This window comes from Corvus kubaryi, unplaced genomic scaffold, assembly GCF_017639235.1.
Source record: "Corvus kubaryi isolate FWS band 111438036 unplaced genomic scaffold, C.kubaryi_AGA036_p1.0 37354, whole genome shotgun sequence".
Taxonomy (NCBI): domain Eukaryota; kingdom Metazoa; phylum Chordata; class Aves; order Passeriformes; family Corvidae; genus Corvus; species Corvus kubaryi.
The window spans coordinates 16,817,790-16,832,572 of NW_024581116.1; the positions used below are offsets into that span (position 1 = coordinate 16,817,790).

General features: G+C 38.8%; 1 protein-coding gene across 17 annotated transcripts in view; it reads left to right on the forward strand.

The window, feature by feature from the left end:
• MYT1L (myelin transcription factor 1 like) overlaps positions 1-14,783 on the forward strand; it is a 317,185-nt gene that overhangs the window by 148,418 nt on the left and 153,984 nt on the right. The window lies entirely within an intron of this gene.

Genomic DNA, 14,783 nt, shown 5'->3' on the forward strand with positions numbered 1-14,783 from the left:
CTGTTAGAACTGGTTGATACTACAGGCCCCATAGGTCATATTCCCAATTTATGTCTATGACCATTAAGTCTGTGTCAAGACTTGTGGATAAGCATTAAATCTAAACCATTCAGTGCATTATATCAAGTTTCATAACTAGAGAAATGTTGACAAAAAATAGAAACGATTTGGTAATTTCAGTTGAACAGCTGGGAGATAGGACCACTCCCACCCCCACCCCACAGTAGAAATTAATAGTGAATTAGGTAGTAAGAGCTGTCCTGGGCACTGCTAATAGACCCTGTTCAAAGCAGAGCATTACCTCTGAATGGCACCACCTTTTCATACTGCATAAATGCAAGGAGCGATGTGAGGTGGAAGGAAAATCAGAAAATGGTGAATGTGGTTTCAACTTCTAAATGACAAAGGTGGATTAAAAAAAACCCTACAATTTATTTTCTTGAAAGGGTCTTAACTCATGCGCAGTTTAGACTGCCCTCTATTGGAGTGCTAGGGCCTGGAGACAGTCTATTAACTGCAGGCTGTTTTAGCTTCTCTTTTACTATCTATTTAAAATATAATACAGTTTTCACAACTTTCAAAGGCCACATGTTCTATGGTTCTATGGTTCTGTGGTTAAAACAAGGTCCGAAGTCAAGAACTACTGAGTTGTCTGCCTCTTCTCTTACCAGGTTTTCTCATCGTGAGGTTCAGACATCTGTTCAAGTTCAAATCTGTGGAATGTCACAGTCAGATTTCACTATATGGAACAGGCAGGTTGTTATGAGGATTATCCTGTCTCACGGAGTTTACCAAAACCTGATACTAACATCATGTGCCTGTCTTGATCTTCATAACAGTGGTCAGAATGACTCAGGCTGAGTAGAAGGTGGCTGATGAGTAAAGCTGATGGAAAATAAGAATTGCATCTTTCTGGAATTACCTCTGTATCAGAATCACTTTCCTCAAAGGAAGTAGGTAAAAGAAATTTCTGTGAAATGAATTATCAGTGTTATTTTCCACTTAAAAGAGAATATTTGTACCTTGAGGTATTTTTTGGAAACACTACAGTACTGTTTTGTGTCCATGTGCACCACCAGTATATCTCAGAGAACTCAAGAGTTCAGGAATTTCATGACACATTTTGCTCTAGGGACCAGCATCCTTGTCTGGAAAATATCTTCCATCGTGCCTTGCAGTTGCGGTAGTCCTGTGATGCTTCAAAGGTGTTGATCTAGATGACAGAATAGTATGGATCGGTTTTGGCTTACTGGTCCCAAAACAAAAGCAAATAATGGTGATATCCAGAACACTGATAAATGTTGTGAAGATCACAGTGCTTTACTTGTGAGGTTCTTCTGTGTTCTACTGTGAAATACTGATTAAAACCATACTTCTGGTTGATGTGGGAGGATAAATTCCTGAAATGGTTACGGTGATGCTATGGAATGCTATTTATATCACTGATATGAGGGGAAAAGAGAAAAAGAGATTCCTAAAATCTGAATTTAGACTGATAAATGAAAACATATTGAAGTAGACTTGTAGTTCTTTCTGAATGCAGCCTAACAAGGCTGAATTCAGCCTAACAAGGACAAACCAAAGGTCTCAAAGTGCAGTTCAGAAGATGTTGATTAAAGAAGGCCTAAATAAGCACTAGACATGCTTCAGAAATTAAAAACCTTATATAAATATTGTGTTGTCTGAATTAAAGTGTAGCTACTTCTAGCTTGTCATTTTATTAAGGTTTCAGCTTAGTCTATTTCGAGGGAAAAGTGATGGTTGAAGAGCACGTGCAAGAAGACCTCTCCAGTATATCAATAAAATAACAGTTGCAGTATATCCATTAGAGCATCAGTGCAAGGGAATTAAAGAAGGAATGAGGGAAGAAGTGCCAGGAGACTTCTGGTACATCTGCAAATATAATGGTAGTAGAATCTTGGTCAAAACCAAAAGCTATAGCTACATGAATACAGAAGAGAAAAAATAGCAGCTGTAAACTTTATGAAACAGATTTAATTCAAACCAGGAAAAAAAAAAGGAAGAGTGAACCAGACCACTTGTCTCTGTGAAACAGAATAGTGAGAAGTGAGAGCCTTGTGTACAAAGGTTTACATTGGTTCCAGAAAAAAATCAGTTAATGAAGACAATCACACAATCATATCTGTATGGATGTAGATCCATAGCTGTAGCTATGCCAGTACAGTAAAGAGGACTTGCCTTAATAAAGAAATGAGTACATGGTGTTTAAAGATATCAGTTTATTATGTTATTTAGTTAAGAATAATATTTACAGTCCCAACAGTCAAGGCCAACAGAAAGAGAGAAGAAATATCTTTGTAATTTTAAATAATTGTAAATTGTCAATTCCTAACTTATATTTGATATTACCCAAGGGTTACAAGTCTCCTTCTGGCAACCTCAGGAAGCATATTCTGGAATTGGTAGGCCCTTGTATTTTGATGTGGTTATTCTTTTTCAACAGTGACTGTATAAATTGCTGCTCTTCATGCTATCTGTATACAGAGGTGCATTTTTGTACTTCAGCTGTGTATACAAAAATGCACAGTTGGAAGAATCTGCTCAGATATATATTAGCTTCATAGACTGTGTTAAGATCTATAATGAATGAAAAATTAATAATTAAATAATAAATGTATGCCGCGATAGATGTTTATATATAAGTTAAATGCACCCCAAAGGTAACAAATGTAAATAGGATTTTTCACTACTGACACGAGGAGAAATCCAAGCACTGAATCATCTAATACTATGATCCATATTTTCTCATGCACATGACATTTCCTTTACCTCACAGAGGAGATAGTGCTTTCAATGCAAACACTTAACATAAAAATTATAATTGAATACGTTAAGATTGAATCTGTTTAATGTGTCTGACTGGTGAGACTCGTGAAAGACTAAAAAATGCTTAGATTTTAGTGAGATTGGTCTGAGCAGAGGATTTTTATCAAGTACTCACACAATAGCAAAGACTGTATTTGAAGTCAGTGTTAGTAGCAAAAATACATATGCTGATGACCTAGATGTACTTTATCATAATAAATCATTAAGTTTGCATAGAGTATGTCTGAAATGTTGGTTGGAAAAAGTACTGCAAATTCTAAGAAATAAAAATCTTACTATTTCCTCTTGATCTAGAATTCCAGAAGTTTGGAAGCAGATAAGTAGTCTCTTTTTCTTGAGGACAACAGACCAGCCTAAATCTTGTTTTGCTAGCTGCTCTGTTATTTTTTACTCATGTTTCCCTGAAGGATAGGGCTTAATTGTACTGTGCATGGTTTGTTACTAAAACCACTGGAAAGACTTGATTGCTTCAGATAGGGTAAAACAATGACTGTGTATCTCAATGGGATCCATTCCTATTTGGGACACTTCAAAAACTTGCTGGATCATCTGTAGCACATGGCTACAGATGTGCTTCCTATTTTGTATCCCTTCATTCAGAGTATCCAATAATCAGTGCTTATACTAATTATGAAATCTTACCCTTATCCTAGACCTGTCAGTAATGAGACCCATACAAACCTTTCCTCAGTGGGATAGGGTGGAGAAAGCATGCTCCCAGCTGGGCTTTGGATTGGACGTTTTACAGCTCTGCTGGGTGCTTACAAAGAGCATGGAGGGAACAGCTGCTGTCCTTGGTTCATAGTCAGAAACTCCAGACTGTAATTATACACCTCAGCAAGACAGATGAACTTGACAGCAAGAACTACTCTTTGCCTTTTCATTAAGGCTAAGTAGTCTGCACGAAACTGATGCAATTGTTCCCTTGGTCTGTCTTACCTGACCTCTTTCCACACTGGGGCTGATGGGAGAGCAGCAGTACAGCTGTGACACAGGTCATTTAGGATGACATTCACTGGGCCGTGGTCATATTGCAGGCCATCTCACACGCATCTTCACGAGTAGTACTGTTTACTTCCAGTAAGGCAAATTCTGTTTTGTGAAATAATGAAAATGTTTGGCTTTTATTATAGTGAAGATGGACGTAAACTTGAAATGTCAAAAGCTGAGCAAAACAAGATATTAATTCATCACTTACATGGGCAGGCAGGTGTTCAGCCATCTCCAGGAAAGCGGGACTTCATCAAGCATAACAGATACTTGGAAAGACAAACACTGTAACTCTGAACGTTCCCCCTTCTTCCATCTCTCACTCAGCTTTTATTGCTGAGAATGATGTCATATGACATGGGCTATCCCTTTGATCAATCGGGACCAGCTGTCCGGGCTGTGTCCTCTCTCAGCCTTTTGCTCACCCCCAGCCTCCTCAACAGAAAAGGCCATGATGCTGTGCAAGCACTCCTCAGCAATAACTAAAACATCCCTGTGTTGTCAACACTGTTTTGGTCACAAATCCAAATCACAGCCCCATAGAAACTGCTATGAAGAAAATTAATATTACCACAGCCAAAACCAGCAAAGCCAAGAAAATCTAGGTATAGATCGGACTTCTGTTTAGGTACTGATTCTGCCTCTTTGCTTTTCTGAATTAAAATACTTTTGTAGCTGGTCTTTTCAAACAAGATAAGTCTAACATGATGAAAACCTAAAATACTTATTAATGGTCTTTTACACCTTTCTCAGATGACAAGTACAAGAGGACAGGCAATGCATTTGAAAACTGGTAATCTTAATTGAGACCAATTTTCAAAAATCTGACAAGTCAGATATTCTGCTGGCAGATGGCAATTGGGCTTCCCTCATCTGACCCCATTTTTCCATATTGAAAAAAAATAAGGATACTGCCTTCAGTTACAGTGCTATTTGATTTTTTTAAAACGTGGCTTGCTTATATACAGACTTACTTACTCTTTTGACACAAATTTTAAGTCCATTTAACCATTTAAGTCCACATTTAAAAAGCTAAATTATCTGTTTTGATGGTAATGGGTCCACTAGTCAAATTAGGTATATTTTTTTAATTTAATCTCCTGCTTATCAACTCTTTAGCTGGCTGACTGAAGTGAGCACTATTTAATACTGCATTTCTGCACCAACATTTTCAACAGAGCTGCCAGATCATTGAATGAGTAGCATTGTTTCAATTGGAAGATACAGTCCAGGTGATGTCAAGGGACAGTGACAAATATTCAGCACTGTTAAGTTAGGACACTTACTAGGGTATATAATTACTGGGTTTAGGGCACATAAATGCAGCTATTACTGTCCTGTAGCCACCCTGGCCCCTTTACGAATCCATGGCATTGTTGCAGTAAATGACCTTACTCTCTCTATATAGACCTTCAACTGCTTATTGTCTTTTAGTATTCTATCCAGGAAGTTGTCATCTCAAGCATATATGATAAAGGCCAGCAGTTGTCATGTCAGGTCTTTAGAGTCCATTTAAGACAGTTTATAGTAAATGGTAAAGATGGTCTCTGCAAGGAAGGGTATGCAGTAGGACCTTACATACCAAGTTCAGCAGCTGGGCCTGGGAAGATTTGTTTGTCAAGTTACTATTACATTTCATGGGCACTATAGTATGAGCATCAGCAGAAAACTTTCTACTGCTAGAGCCTGGGTACTCCCAAGTTCCAGCTGGGCACAGTTCAGTCAGGTACATTATGGACCCCAGCTGGCTAGGGTGCTCACAATAAAAATAATTTGCTTTGATATGATTTACTACAGTACCGAGTAGAAACTTTTGACAGAGGATAAGATACCTGAAAATGAGCATGGTAAACATTTTAAAGTATTTAAAAAACGTGAAGAGTCATGTAGATTCGCTCAAAACCAAATGCCTGTCATCTCGACAGAAAAGCAAAGAGTGTCCTACAGGATTTCCTTTTAGCAGGTGAAATAGTGTTTGCATGGGGAGTAGACAAGGTATAAGATTTTAGCATCAACACAGTAACACAAAGCTGTATCTTTCCATGCTTTGATGACCGATGAAGAATCATGTTATAAAGCTTGTCTGATGGCTCTAGATATGTCCTGAGAAAGTATGTTTTACAAAACTTTACAGTAATGAATGTATTAATGTCTTTATAGTAAAAGCTCTGTGTTAGATGTTTAATTTATGGAGAAACAGGGATGTCATTGTCAATAGAAACCCAAGAACTCATCTGCAAAAATAAGACCAGAACTTGCACTGCCTGCACCGTTATGTTCTATTCCCTGTGTCACACTGCTCTGCATTCTTCAGCAGAAGTACTGTACCAATTCTGATTACTCTGTTCTTCATTGACCCTTTCCCGAGATAACCCAGAGCTCACTCAAACTAGTGTGTCTTTTCAGTTGAGGTTGTATGATTTTGTGATGATTGGTAATACACTTCTGTATTATATTTTGTGAAAAAAATGCCTCATTTATATTCATCATGCCTCTGAAATCATGTGGCCATATACTGGAACTCATGGTATTTATGAATAATAAGCAAGAATTACAGAGTTGCTGTCAGTTCAGAAGTTTCCTTCTTACAATTAATAGAGAATTCTTATCATTCATAGGAGATTATTGTATTCACAGAGTTTGAGGACTGGATCAAAAAGTTATTAGAAATAGTAAAAAAACCTGTATCTTAAGCTTGAATCTTCACTGAGGCTTTTAATTGGAAGCATTTTTGCTTTGATTTGAGTTCATACAAATCCTATAAAATGAGATCATTGAAAAAAGGAGGAAGGGTGGAGGAAAAGACAGAAATTAAAGGTTATACATCTTAGGTGGCTGGCATGTCATACAGTTTAAGTAGGATGCAGTGTTAAACTCACCCTCTTTCCTGTCTCTGTTTAACTCTGCGTTTCCAGTACTTAATATTTTAAGTTGTTTTCTTAAGGAAATAAGGCCCATGAAATCTCACTTTCCCTGCCCTCCACAGCAGTAACTCTTGAGACTTCTCATGAATTAAATAGTAGAATAAAAGCTTTCACCTTAGAAGAAGTTGGTCATACAAATTGTTCAGGAAACCTCATTAGTCTGGAAGGAAAGAGACACACTCAGTTAAAGCCATGCAAGACTCAGATCTTGTGTAGCCCGGTTAGCCAGAATTGTACACATGATCACTGGCTCATCAGTGTGCCAGAAAGGTAATAGACGTGAAAAGTTAGGCTGAATCCACTTAGTTCCTGCTGTAATTCAGAATGACTCTAGCAAAGCTGCATCAGAGCTGAATTTTCCTCAGACTTGTTAGAAAGGAGTCAGGAGCTCTTTGAAGTAGTTGCAGTCATAATAAGCATGGTTCGGGCTTGACAGTAGCAGAGACTTCCCAATGAGTAACCAAACTGAGCTAACAGGTCATGTCTCAAAACCTACCTACAGTCAAGGGGGAATGGGCAATGAGACAGGCTGTTTCAAGAAAGGCACATCTATGAGCTCAAGAGACAAAAAAATCAGTTCCTGTACAAAGGTAACAGAGAAATATAACTTGAAGCTAATGAAATGGGAACAGAAGGTGAAGTATAAAAATACTGGAATTTTACTTCAAATACTTTCCAGTAGCTAAGAATGAAAGTACCACCAAGTCTGTTTAGGTATCGTGTGTAGAAACTGCTAGGAATCTAAGGCTCAACAGCCGTTTTCTTGGGTATTCTGGTTCCACATTATGTGGTGGGTTTTAAAATAATTTATCTTAATCTCCTTTGAAGCTATTTGGTTAAACTATAAGAAACAAACAAAACCCCTTCAAGATGCAGAATACCTGTTCTTGACCATTTTCTTAATTACTGTGGGTCAACCCCAGTGGACAGCTAAGTACCACACCAAATGCTTACACAGTTTCCCCCTGCTACCTCTAGTGGGATGGGGAAAGAGGGAAGGAAGATTAAAAGCAAGAAAATTTGGGATCAACAAAAAAAATAAGAATTGTTTAATAAGTAAAGGAGAAGTGATAGAAGAGAGAAGGGAAACAAAAGTGATGCAAAGACAATCACCACCTCCCACAGGTAGCCTGATGCCCACCCAATTCCCAAACAAAAGATGTGTAACTTCCTAAACTGTCTCTTTTCCCTGCTATTGGTGAGCATGATGTGACATGTTGTGGAACTTGTCTTTGGTTAGTTTGGACATACGCCTCCTAACCTATTGCGCCCTCCCCTATCTGCTGCTGGGCAAATTGAGAAACCAAGGCAGCCTTGATGCTGTGCAGACCCTGTTCAGTAAAAGCTGGAATATTTTTGTGTTACCAGTATCATTTTGGTGAAAAATCTAAACCCCGTATGAGCTACTATGATGAAAATTAATTCTGTCCTATCTGGACCCAGTACACTTCCATAGGAGATTCTTAATACCACGCAGGTGTGCTCTTTTACTCTGACCTTTCTCAATAAAGTGTTCTTTCAAAATATACCTTATTGCCATTCTAAAGAAAAAAATTCTTCATTTTAACCATTCCATTAAGACTTTACATACAGAGACCTCAGGATTCTTGTGGGAGGAAGGCTGGGATCTGTCTGTCGGTTTAAATGCAGATTTTAGGATGACTTACATTTTGTTCTATCAGTAAGTGTTCCTTCCTTCTCTTCCTACTGTTTTCCTACCAATACATCCATGCATGGGTGCTGCTCATTTCTCAATTCTGACACCGTCACTTTTCTTTCTAACCAGCCTTCTGTGCTGGTGACTGCTGCTACAGCACTTTTGCTTTGGCTGGGCGGGCAAAGTGAATCCCAGTGAAGCAATTCATCAGTTTTGAAACTCCCACCAGAAATTTTAATATCAGCACCTGTGATTGATGAAGCCAGTCTTCCAATCAGTGTATGGAGTATTTTAACACATAATTTTCACAGTGTTAAAGTGAACTTCTCAAGTAAATCCCCAACTCATAGTATGTGGGGAGCCTAGCTGCCTTAAAGAAAAGCTAATGTATAATGCATATTTTATTCAACACTACCATTCTTTCTCCCCATCTTTCAGGGTTTCTTTCCTTTGTCACTGCCCTGTCCTACACATATGTAATTTAGTGCCCTAATTTGGTCACAGCTCTTCCTATCTCATATATACCCATGCACATTTATGTACATGTCAGTGTAATACATGCCTAAGCCATCTGGTATCTTTCCTTGCAAATGTTCACACAGAAAATTGACTGTGAGTAAGGTTCTGAACCTGCCTGTCCAAATGGTCCATATTTGTTTGATTTTTCTAGCAAATGCATAGATCCTATTAGTGAGACTGATCCAACATATTTCCATGTGTCAGCTGTACCTGCTGCAAGTGTCATTCTGTTCAGTGATAACAGGACTTGCATCCTAAAATAGAGAGAAAACAAGAACATCAGGTCCTTTTGAGGATCTGAATTGCTTTTTCTACCATCTGCTGACCAATGCTTTGAAAGAAAGAAAGTCTGTGTCTGGATTGACACCTTCCTTCTTTCTAAGCCAATAAAAGATCGGCCTGTTAAAGAGCCCAGACATGCCACGTTTGCAAGAGAAGCTTATTAGAACGTAAAATGTCACTGGTATCATATGTTTGCAATTCATTGCAGTATACAGGAGCTGATACAGGTATTCATTTAGTGTATTTGTTACATTTAATTATTCTTTGAAATAGCTTAATTTAACTAAAAAAACCCCTATTTTTATTTTTATTTCATTGTGATACAGAAATTGCAAAACGAGTTACCCAACGGGAGAAAAACATGTGAAGAGAAGTGATGCTTGACTCCCTTGTTCTATTGTTACATATACTTTGGAAAGATCTTTTAGATATTGCTGTATGAATATTTTTTTCTTTAGTAGGTACATAGCCAAAGTTGGAAATTGTAGGAGTTAGAAGTTACAATGCAGGAGCCCGTTTAATTATCATTATGACGTGTAGAAATGTTTGCATGGCTGGTAGGAGTGTTTGGGGCAAAGCTGTTCCTTTCTCTGAAGTATCTGATGTTAGCTGAAGAATAATACCATTTTAGATGGGTCAACTATCTATTCTAGCAGTGTGTATGGAATAAGGAAAATAAAAAGTTTCCCTGATATTCAAATTTGGATATTCTGCATTTCATATATGTAGCTATACATTGTCACTTCATCCATTGTTTTTTCATGCAAAATTCATTTAATGTGAAATCAACCATTATTAAATTTCACTTTATATTATCCAATAGGGCATTGTCAATCACCCAGGGAAAGGTACTCTTATATGTTAGTCCAATAACATCTCTCTTGCATAACACATTAATTTCAATTGTAACCACTTCATTAAAGCAATATTTACTTGATGGTAATTTCCCTGTATTCGGTACAACACTGACACAATGAGCTCTTTTTGAAACTGCATGGAAATTCTCCTGTATTCTAACCTTAAATACATTCAGCTGTACTGAATTACTGTGGAATTCTGCCTGGAGCCTGTAGTCATTGCAACCCTAACCTCGTAGACAAAGGTCTGGTGCTGAATCAGCTCACCTTTGTGCTCTCACAGTCCCAGTATGCACTTGATATTGGGACAGACCATGGCTGTTTTTCACTTCTGTTGGCTTATGAAACACTCTATTGCTTTGACTTGAGCACAGCCACAGCACTATTGCTGTGTGGAATTTTGCTGTTCCTGTTACACGCTCCAATTTCGGTCACACAGTCACCATTGAAAAATCTTCCTTCCAGGGCTTTGCAGGTCTCTTTTATTGTTTAGACAGGTTGGAGCTCAGGAGGAAATCATTTCAGTGATCTCAGTGACCATGCTAAGAGGTGAGCTAAGCAGCTATTTCTGCCTCTGCGATGTGTACCATACATGTTTTCTTTGCCATTTGTGACACAAGATACCTGATGTTAGCTGAGCCAATATGTATCTACTGATCAGCAGGTACAGCTGTAGCAAAATTAGTGGATGAAATTTGTCTTTATACCTCTTATTGCTAGGCTATTTGAATTCACTTCTGTTTCCCTATAGCTGTATCAAACAGTAGAAGGAAATAGTCATGTGCATGTGCATTGTTCTTGTAGGACAGACACACTAGACCTATGTGGTGTGCCAGTGTGGCATGATGCTGCAGTGGTGTGCATCTCATGACCCAGAAAAATCGTAACTGTGTTAGCATGACTGAGCAAAGGCTAATTATCCCTTCCTTTGATTACTGTAAGTAGTCTGACTTCCCTAAAGAGCCTGCGATTACGGTACTGCCTTTGGTGCCAGAACTAGCTCGTTTGGTGCTATCTGGGAGGCGGGAGTTGGGGACTTCTTGCAGCAATTTATTGCACAGTGTAGGCATATGCTTGAAATCTTCACGCACATTTTATTCTCTTCCACTAGAGGCAAAGACATCCCTAAAAATGTTTCTAACAATTTTCCCTTGTGTTCTTACCTCTCAGCCATATCTATCTCCCTTAATCTATCAGCCTCCTGTACTTAGTACTGCCTTTCTTATCTTCCTGAGAGGCCTTCTATCCCACTTCTGCTTATATCTTTTTGCCGAGTTCCTGAGCAAGTCCTTATAGCTGCTGGTACTTCAGTTGCGCCATTGACTGCTCCTGGCTCTGCTTGTGTGCCTCTGGAGAAGGTGGCTACTAAGCTTTTTAACATTTCATGCCTGTTATTACCTGCCATACATCCATCAGTTTTGTCGTTTTATCTGGTTTGTGTTTAATTTCTTTTGCTAAAGACACAAGAGGAAAGGTGATAAGCAGTGAGGGCATGAGGGGTAGAGTCACAGCACTGACCTCCCACCTGTTCCCCTGCTGCAGGAGAGGTGCAAATGAAGAGAGAAAGTAGTTTGGGCTGATGGCCAGCTGAAGCAGGTGACACCGGCTGCATTTCAAGGGAGCCAGAGAGCAGGGCAGAAAGCCAGAGCCCAAGTGAAAATGCTAGAGTTTAGGCAGGCCTGGGTTCCAGTCAAACCTTCATATATGGACTCATCAAAACCCCAATCAAATTAAGGTAAAATATATATATCTTTTAATGCTGTAAGTCTCATACTCTGTAATTCCGCTCATCATGCAATAAAACCCTTGCAGTTCTCCCATTCTCCCTGTCCCCCAATCTATTCTCACCTTCCTCTTCCACCTAAAGGCATTTTGTCTGCAGTTTCACTGGCCTCTGTGCTCTATGGGTACTTTTAGTCTGTTCAGAAATTCACAGGAAATGAGCTCAAAATTACGATGTGGCTGCTATCCCGTACCCAGTCTGCAGAAAGAAATGTGATTTTTTAGAAAATCATAGTAAAGTAACACTTAAATATATCATGTATTGGAATGTGCTAATGACTATTCATTGAGCATATTTTGACTAACAAAAAGTGATTTTTTCATGTAGATTTTACAAAGAAATATACAAAAATGCTGAAGACTATAATTAGTACTTCAGCCATGGGTGTCTGAATAGTCTGACATGATTACTCTTGTAGGTGCCATTTGCTGTTCTTTATTATCATCATTTATTGTAGCATAGAAAGGTTATGGCACGTGATTCATGAAGAAAGATATAGAAACTTATTAATAATCGTATTTTATAAAATGGGAAAACGAAAGCATATTTAGCTTTTCATCAAAGCATGGCTTGAATATTTAAGGAAATTTTCAGAAGTATATTTCCCAGAAAGCTGGAGATGCAATAAAAATGTGTTTTCCTTCTGCATGGCTCATTGCTTTTTCTCTCAGGAAAATTCCACATCACCTTTGGCCTGTGACTGCACAGGTGCATCTTACAATGAATAAATTTTGTCTGCTTTTGAACTAAGGACAAATGGCAGTGGCACAAAAGACCAGAATTGTGACAGCAGTGATATCACCTGCTAACACCAAAGAAACAGGGCATCATCCCTTCTACTCCTTCCAGTCCCATCTCAGCTCTGAAATGACTAGGTCTTACACTACTTCCTTTAATTCCAGGGAAAATTAGTTGGTTTTGCTTCTCTCATGTTTCTGTCTTTCTTAAAAGCCCCCTTTAGATACTGGAAGGCCTCCCTGGAGCCTTTTCTTCTCCAGGCCAAACCACCCCATAGGAGAGATATTCCAGCCCTCTAATCAGTTTGAGATAGATGATGTTTAGACTTTAATCCGGATAATTAAGGGTGCTGGAGAGCGCTTAGTTTTGGGAGATAGTTGTGGATAAAGGAGCACCAGAATGTGGGAAAGCAGCCGGTAGTAATTCTGGTGAACCTTACATGGGAATCACAGATGCTCTTTTGTAGCAGCATGTAGCTACGGGTATGTAGCTATTTTCTAGGGTATCTACATGTATGAGGGCTGAGAAACTCCCTCAATTTAATTTTGTTCTTTCTCAATGGCAACTTCAAGGTAAACCAGTTCTAATTCAGGAACTTTATGTCAGCCTAACTGTGTGGAAAGAAATGTCCTCCACCTCTAAAATATACTTGTGCCTCTCAGATAAGCTGTGGCATTATGTTTTTTAGCACTGAAGCAATTTAAGGGAGTATTTGTGCATAGCTGTTCCTGGCTACTTATTTCTGCACCTGTGCTCCAGGTTGTTGTCCCCTTAGTTATGGTAATACAGCTAAGTGGTGCTTATCTGAAAACCAAAGTAATCTACCAAAAGAGGAATAGTTTTAGTGACTGGGTTTACAGCCTAGCAATACAAATTGCTATTTGTCAAAATGCCTTACGGGCATAGAAATGAGAGGTTAGATCAGGAAATGGGCTTCCTATATCTGTTTCACTACTAATTTACCACATTCAGGAAAAGGTTCTGGCCTTCCTGACCCAGTCTTCTCTCTCCTCTAGTTTCAGACGTGCTGTGTCCTGAGCTTGGTTATGGGCAGTTATCGGGTGCCCTGAAGGTAAAGAAAGTTCAATAGGGCTAAGGGGTTTGGCTGAGCCATCAGTAAATCATGAATCCATTCTCATGTAAATGTTAGTAAGGCACCGCTGTTGGTCAGAAGATACTCAAAGCTCAGTACGATGTTCTTGACACGTGAATAATGTGTTTCATATGAATGTGCAAATTGGTAACCACATTTCATACAGGCACAAGTAAGATAACTTGCTACCTCTTGTTGTTTCTTGCTTGAGAATGATTTAGCAGTAACTGAATCACTTTGGGAAGACAATATGCTTAGCCTGTTGGTTAAGTTTTTAGGAAATACTCTTGACAATGGTTACTTGGAAATGTTTTGTTCTCTTATGGCCTATGGGAACGAAATCTACACCTGGGTGAAGAATGAGTGTGCAAATGCAGTGATACTGAGGCGCAGTTCTGCTTTGTTCTCCTGGAGAAGCTGTGCCTCCCGAAGCTTGGTGAGCCAGCCTACAGCTCAGGCTATGCTTTGTTTGTCTTTTGATAGACAAGTTAGATACTTTTCTAGGCCCTGTGGTCAATCACTATTGACATTTGATACTTCTGTGTTGTATTACTTCTCATGGAGAATGACATGGAAGAGGTTTGTCCTTCTCTTTCTGCCAACTCCTTAATTACCATCTCTTTTTCTTTCTCTTCTCTCAGTGTGAAAGATTTTGTTTGCCTTTTAATAGACTATATCACTTGGAAAGGACCTATTCATAATTTGCTGTATCCTGCCATGTGACTGACAAACTTAATAAGGAACAGGACATACCACTCTTTGCAGTCTCTCTGCTGGGCTTAGCATATTGTTCTGTGCGCTCCAAGACTTCCCATTAAAAAGTAGTCCAAATACTTTTCAAACACCTCAAACATTGTGTCTATCTGATCAGAAAAAAATAGTGTACCAAGTCCAGCAGTGAGCCTGAAACGATCGCAGTGAAATCAACAAATGTAACAGCACAAACTTGTTGCCAGGTAAGAGAGACTTACTCAAACTGGCTAAAGCTTTTTTTTGGTTTTTTTCCCCTCATCTAAGGAAGTTTAAGGACTATGCTTGTTCTGTTTTTCAATAGTTTATTAACAAAAATAAAGCGTTTATGTGTCCATACCAA